This window comes from Suricata suricatta, chromosome 3 (assembly GCF_006229205.1).
Source record: "Suricata suricatta isolate VVHF042 chromosome 3, meerkat_22Aug2017_6uvM2_HiC, whole genome shotgun sequence".
In the NCBI taxonomy this organism is placed as follows: Eukaryota; Metazoa; Chordata; class Mammalia; order Carnivora; family Herpestidae; genus Suricata; species Suricata suricatta.
This window is the reverse complement of record NC_043702.1, coordinates 171347450-171355343: the sequence shown is the minus strand read 5'-3', so window position 1 is coordinate 171355343 and position 7894 is coordinate 171347450.

The window sequence follows — 7894 nt, the reverse complement described above, 5'->3', positions numbered from 1 at the left end:
TTTGCTACGGAACTTGCTTGGGGATTTCTCCTGTGGATGCACATGACTCAGGGGGCGGGGGGAAGGGCCAGACACATCAAACACTTCGCTCTCTCTCCCAGCCCCGCCCCCTTGCCCAGGGTGGCTTTCCAAGATGGTGACAGGCACGGTCAACTTTCCACATCCGGGAGGGTCTTTTATTCTCCAGGAGCGTCTGCGGGGCAGAGCTGCCAGCCATGACGTGGACTCACATCCCATGTCTCCAAAGTTCACGTTTATTGTCCCGCACGTGGCTGATTCCCCGCTGGATGGAGGCTGTTGGAAGTGGAGGACATCCCTCCAGTGTTATTCGAGTTCAGCGGCCCCCGCCTCTTCGGTTCCTCTCCCAGAAAGCTGTTCTGATGCACGAGCAATGAGAATCAGGACAGGAGGCCACCGGCCACTGTCTGAGACACTCTTCCCCGGTTCCTGCTCCTCCACTCGCCTGCCACAAGCCCCACAGGGGTCCTTCTCCGTGGGGTCTTCCCAGACCATGTGTCCCCTCCACTGAGATCCACCTGCCTCCTGCCCTCACCATGGAGGGACAGTGAAGGAAGTCACTCCTTGGACACGCACATGGTGTCCCCACCTGTCCCCCCGCCCCCGGAGTCGCCCAGGTCTTCCCAGGGGCGGATGAGCACGTCACAGGGGCAGGGATTTGGTCCAGATCATGAGCCATTTCCCAGAATGAACTGTGCTCCGTGCCAAGCCTCAGACCAAACGTCTGTCGTCTGTGTTGCCATTTTTCCTACGAAGGAAGCTCATTTAGTCTCACAGGATTGTTTTGTCACAAAACAGCATCAGTTACCACTAATGCATGTCACACTTTGTCGTGACGGTGCTCTGCCTGCTTGCATGGTTACAACTGTCATATTTACGAAGCGCCAGCCACGGAGCAGCTGTTTTACATACCTTGTGTTGTACCATTTTAGCCTCGCAAATCAGGCATTTCTTCTTATAGGCAAACTGAGGTGCGCAGAGCTGGCTAACGTGCCCAGTGCCTCACATTTGCCGTAACGGAGCTGGGGTCAAACCGGAATCTGCTCCCGCCGCCTGACCTCCCCCTGCCCCAGTCACATGTCTCCAAGGTTAGAGCCTGGCCTCGAAGGCCGTCTTATCAACCCAGCCTCCGACTTCCCCTCTCTCCATCCTCCGAGGAGGCCAGAGAACCAACTGCATCAGACGCTGAAGCCAAACATCCAAGCGTGGCTGTTCTTTAAACTGCAGCCCCAGCATTTAAGTGCAGAATAGAGAAGCCTGTTGGCACATCTCCCACTCCAGAACTTGGAGCCTGTGATGTCCTCACCCAGCATGACAATCTGGAGGCACATGTGAATGTCACTGAGCCCTTGAAAACATCTGATGATGCTGTGTCTGATGATTTATTAAAAACTTGAATATCCTTCCTGGTTCTGTTTTGTTGCTATCGGAGCCCTTAATGCGTGCCAGGCTCTATGCCCAGTGCTTTCTAGACATTATCTCAGTTAATCCTCAAAGCAACCCTAGGAACAAGGTCATGAAAATGGCCCATGCACATATGCGTAAACTGAGGCCCAGAGAGTTTGAATCACACACCCAGTCACACAGTAGTTCAGGCTTCAGACCTGGGCTTCTCTCTAAACGCCTTGTCTCTTGGGAGAGAGAGGGGATTTCATCGTCATTGGAAAATAAGCAGCAATATCTTGTATTTTCTGGAAGCAAAGTATTTGGACTTAGAGGCTCCCAGCGGAGCTCCGGGACCACACGCCGCCCCTACAGCAGACGTGGGCAGTGCGGCTCTGTCCGGGGACAGCTGACCCCCCAGACCGGCTCCCACCCCAGCAGGCTTCCTCCTCAGCCTCCTGCACCATCAAAAATATAGTCCCTATTGATTTAGAAATGAGTCACATAAGCACCTCTTCCATTACTTTTAAATTTTTCTCCGGCGATTATGGATTCAAGGCATACTCTTGAGAAGGCATATGCTTGTCCAAGCAAGCAGAAATTTGAGAAACACGTGGTGCACGTCCATGCCTCAAGTTGATGACTTATTTGCAACCTTGATAACTGAATCCTTTGTGCCAATAAATTCCTTAAATTGCTTCAGCCACTCTCTCACCCTATTTTTCCCTTGACTTATTCTGTCACAATGGATCTGTGATCACGAAACAAATTGGTGATGTCACCTCTGAGCTTTCAGTATGTGGGATTCAGTATGGCAAACGGTTCTGGGGTTTCTCCCCCTGCCTTTTATAATAGAGACACCACTGTTTCGTCCTTAGCAGTGCATATTGAGCAGTGAGTCCGCTCCAAACCCAGGGTGGGACACATGGGAAATAATCAGTGTAGACGTCCCACATGGACACTCCTCACCTCCTGTAGGGGGTTTTATGTGCCACTGGACTCCCCAAGCCCACTCCAAGCAAATTCACCAATGTGCACATTTAGGCACCTTTTGTGAGGTCTACTTGGATCCGGGTGCAGCCTGGGGCTGTGGAGAATTCAACTACGTTAACCACGCTGGGATCAAGTCCACAGAGAGAACTACGCCATTTTTGACCATGACCTATGAGGTTCTGAAGAATCCAATTCCTTCCTCCACCTCCTTTCTCACCTCCTATTCTTTCCCCTTCCCCCTAGCCCTTGTCGGGGGTCACCAAGACCACCCTTGCTAGAAGGACTCACAAGAAAGCTGTTATATTTCCAATCATGGCATTGCGGAGAGAGAATACAAAGGAGAAAGGCACACGGGGCAGAGCCCAGAGGAATAGGCATGGGCTGCCGTTGGCATCACATGGGCACACTTAACTGTCCCAGCGATTGTGAAAATGTAGAAATACCGCCTGACAGTGAGGTTCGCCGGGCCTTAGTACCTAGGGGGTTTGGTGGGGGCTGGTCACACGGCATGCAGCCCTGGCTGACCTTAGCGGCTCAGTGGTCAGCCCCAGGGGGCAGACTGCTGCCACATGGCCCAAGCAGCCTGACATTCACACAATCACGTTGTTAGCACACACCATCTGCCCGGCCTGAGGTCTCAGGTGCACAAAGACGTCCTTTCAGGCAGGAAGTTTCAAGGGCTCAGAGAGGACCTCGCAGGAGCGAGCTGGGTGAGGGGCAGGCCCGGGGACCTTGGGAAAGGGCAGGGTGCAGGCCACCCCGCCTGCTGAGCTAACCCTGCCCTGCTCACGCCCGGCCCAGGATCCTGCATTCTCTGCACACGACAGTCTGGGCGGTGCTGTTCCCTCTGCCACAGAGGCTTTGTCCCCAACTCTGCCCACCTCCTAACGCCCACCCCCCCATTGGTCTCAGTTTAAAACCCTTTCCTGGGAAAAGGTTTCCAAGCGCCCCCACACGTACTCACACATATGCTGGAAGCATCTGTCCTCCCCCACGGGCCCTTGCTCACCTATGACTCATGTCCTTGTTTAATGTCTCTCTCCTACTAGAGTCTCGAGACCGCGCCTGCCGCCTGGATGGTGGGTCCTCGCAAAGCACGTGGCGACCGGTTGACCGGCGACCTGCCCCGGGACGCGGGCCCTGGAAGAATAAATCCAGGGGATGTTTCTAGTGGCGGCTCGGTGACACGCGTTCACCCGAAGCGTGGCGCAACGATGGGTCCACACAGTTAGAAAAGACGCGGTGCCTCAAAACCTCCGCAGCGTGGAGTGACTGAAGACGGGAGAGGAGTGGATCGGGTAAGAGTCAGAAAGTTGAACTTCCAGCAAGATGCGGAGGGCGTGGCCGGAGGGCCGAAAGGGATGGACAGTCGGCGGATGTGATTGAAATCCAATGGTGTGTGTCAGGTGCGGCGCCCGCAGAGAGGGGCTTGGAGAGGTGGGCAGGGGGAGTGGGTGGCAGTGCAGGGGCGGGATGGGAGGGATCCTGGCTCCCTAAACTCTCCCAGTGGGCAGCAGAAAACACGTGGGTAGATGGAGCAGGTGAAGGGGCCGCAGAAACTCCTGCCGAAGCGGGTGTGTGGCTCGTATCCGATCGCCAGTGTGGACGCACCACAGGCCTCCGAGCAGAGAGCTCGCGAGGCTGCGTTTTCCTTCACTTGCGCCCTGACAAACAGCCTGTCACTGGGCAGCAGCGCGGTGCTTTATGATTTCACACTTGCCGGAGAGAGACAGGGTCTCACCGCTGCTGATTTTTGAGACGTTTCGGAAGATTCGAGTTAAGGAAGAACGCGCCTTCCCCGCTTGCTGAAAGTTAATGACTTTACTGCTTTGTCAGGAGAGTAAAGGGGTTGTCCAGTCAGAGTGCTCGCCCTCTGGGCTGGCAGGTCATGATTTTTTAATGCTCTTCAAATGGGAAAGGATCTCAAGTGACTGTCTCCCCCGCGTGCTAGAAACTTGTGCCGCTCCTGGCGGCGCCTGACACTCGCTCCTGCGCACCTGCCGCTCTGATTGGCTGGGGTCACGTGTTTTTTTTGTTTGTTTGTTTTTGTTTTTTTTTAATAGCAACAAACTTTTATTAAAGCATATAACTAAATTTGTACTCTTGAATTCTTAAATCATACATCTAATAATGGAGAATCTACTAAATAGCAGAGACACTAAGAGTGCCCTGGGAAACCAAGAAGGAGAAAGATGATTGGAGATGTAACACCTGTTGGTTCTTATACACCTTGCCATAATTTCATCTGAAAAATCACCTAAGTTTCTGACACGTAGTTGTTGAAAATCGAGTAAGTTTGAAACTTAATTAGTTATTTATTTTTTTTCCCAAAATAAACTTAGATTGTATTGCAGTTTCACTTAACAGTATATAAAATGCTGTGTTGTGACAGGTATCAGCTATCTTGGGGCCGCTGCCCCGTCCCAGTCGAGCCTGTCCAAAGGTCCCCAGCGGCGGTGGCCCCAATGCTGAGTTCAGCCCAGTGCCCTGGCATGTCTCCATATTGTCCCAAGGCCAAGAGTGCCCCGTGAACTCAAACTTTCTCCTCCTCCCCACCCCTGGGCTATGTCTGTCCCCTGACCTTTGTACTTTCTTCTTTTTTGTCAAATGGTGGTCAATCTGTCAAGTACAGACGAGCAGACAGGCCAGATGGTGCGTTCTCCAGTAGATGTAGGGTGCGGTGTGTGCCAAGGAGGGGCAGTGCTGGGGGCTCCAAGGGCTACCTCCTCCCCCAGCGTGGGAACACACAGTTTCTTGGTGGAGTCAGGCAGCTGTCAGCACCGGAGCTCCCCTAAGCGCCACCTGGAGGCCTGGAGAAGAACAGACCAGCAAGGGCACCCAGGGAGCCCTCTCCTGCCCCTCACGGGAGCCTGCAGAGCTCAAGATGGGACTGGGCAGAGACGGTGACCCTGAGTCTCCACACTTTGCTCCTCAGTCCTGTGGGTCCTGGGTCTGGCCTGGCAGGTATGCCCAAACCCCTCCAGGGAGGGAAGGAGACTGGGGATGGGTGGAGAGTTCCAGGCCCATGCGGGTATCAGGCTGCACCCTTGAGAGCTTGAGGGTGACCTTCAGTCTGCCCCAATCCACTTCTGCTCATTTGATTAACCCAGAAGCCACAGAAGAAATCAAGGTGGGGGGTTCAGAAAGAAATTAGGGAAATGCAAATTAAAGCAGCAATAAGATATGATTTTATATACATCGGGTTGGACACACACATACACCGAATCTCAAAGCACCAAAGTTAGCAAGGCTGGGGGAGCAGGAACTCACTTGCTGGGGGCTTTGTAAATTGCTCCAATAGCTTTGAAGAGGACTGTGGCCAGCTTACCTGAAGATTTCAGCCACTTCACATCTGTATGTATATTCCGGGCAAATTCTGCATGTGAGCCACCTAGAAACATGTGTGAGGCTGTTCGTTTATTCATTAAGCTCAGTACAAGTATGCTGTGCACCTAGCATATGGCACACTTCTAGGAGCTCAAAACTGAGCATGAACAAAACACGAAAATCTCCACCCTCACGGAGTGTACATACGGCATCGTTTAAATGCCCAAAACCTGAAACCAATTTTAAAATAGATCGTTAGGAGAACGGATGAACGCTGAACTGGATACAAATGGCACAGACACGGCTCTACTGTGGAAACAGTGTTGGGTGTGTAAGAAGGAAGCTTGCAGAGGGGCGCCCGCCCAGGTGGCTCAGCTGGTTAAGCGTCTGGCTTTAGCTCAGGTCATGATCTCACAGTTTGTGGGCTGGAGCCCCGCATTGGGCTCTGTACTGACAGCTCAGAGCCTGGAGCCTGCTTCAGATTCCATGTCTCCCTCTCTCTCTCTCTGCTCCTCCCCCACTCATGCTGTCTCTGTTTCTCAATAATAAACAAATGTTTAAAAATTAAAAATAAAAAGAAGCTTGCAGAATATTAGGAACAGAACCATTTGTGTGAAAAAAGCAAACACTACTATGTAATTGCTTATGGGTTCAAACATATGGTACAAAATTAATGCTTGGCTAAGCCACTGCTCAAACTCAGGGGCTTAGCTGCCTGCTGGAGGGGTGGGGATGGGGGAGAGTAAAGTGAAGGACTAGGGAGGAGAACTTCAAGCAAAGTCTGGAATGCTATATTTCCTAAAAAGAAAACATCCGAAGCAAATATATACATTAAGATGCTAGCATTGTACTTTCTGGGTGTTAAGCACACAGATGTGTGTTTTTGCGTCCTGGGTCCTTCACAGGTTTAGTTCGAGGTGGAGAAGTTTTTGTTTTGTATTGCTTTCACTTTCGAAAAGAGCTGGTTGGGAGGAGGATTAAGGCCACATCCCCCCAACGACCCTGGCCTACAGAGCGCCCGACCGCTGCTCTGGGGTCAGGCCGCCTCCGGGCACTTGCAGGTGCGCCCGCGACCCAGGTGGCGGTGCGCGTCGTTGCGCCCCCTGGCGGCGCGTCTGAGCGCGGCAGCCCCGACGCACCCAGGCCCCAGGCAGGTGCAACCTGGTGCCGGATGGCTGAGTTGGAGGGGCGCGTCCGCTTTCCTTCAGAAATGATGCTTTTAAGGGTCTGTCCTAGAGAAACCCAAATATGTGCCAAAGGAGACGTGTACAAATGTTCGTTGCAGCGGCGTTTAGAATGGCCAAAAATCAAAAATGGCACCGCTATCCATCATTAGGAGAATCGATCAAGCTAGACTTAGGTATCCAATGAAATGCGGGCCACAGAGGGGGTGGCAGCTAGGGCCACGTGTGTCAGCGCGGACCCATCTCGCAAGCCATACCCAATCCTCCCACAATAAAATACCACTTGCATAAACTCTGCATGCGCCCCAAACACTGTATATATAGTTGACCGACACACACGTGCTGTGAAAGTACGAAATTAGACATGGCAACGACATATACCAAGTTCAGGGTTTACTTCTGGAAGGGAGACCAGGGTGGGGGCGGGGCGTCGGCTGATTCTGTCTTACTTTATTTAAAGTAATAGAGCTGCGTGGTGGGTGCCCAGTTGTCTGCGTCACCTGCCATGCCTTCCAGAATGTTAATGTCATTGTACACACACACAGCAGCGCCCAGAGGCGAAAGGAAGAGCCAGAGGAGGAAGGAGCTGGACGTGGTCGCAGAACTGAAGGACACACACACCCTCACCACCCTCCCCTCCCACCCACCCCACTGACACACAGACAGAGAAGGTGGTAGCCTGGCAGGAGCAGGGAGGGAGCCGGGGCATGACACAAAGGGGAGTGTTTTATGCTCTGGCGATGGAGACACAGTGTGAGTTTTAAGCAGAGGAGTGTTTACACTGAGTCTGTTTATGTTCTGAGTAGATCACTTCTTTCCTCTGTGTATGACGTGCGCCGGAGGCCAGAGCAGAGTCTGGGGAAAGAATTTAAGGGGCTTTCTTTCATAGCAGCGTTGGCAAAAGCTGTGGAGGCTCCCCGGAGGCGGTGGCGGTGAGGATGAGGAGACAGAGGGGGGTCTGAGGCACACTTGGGAGAGGAGCCAGTAGG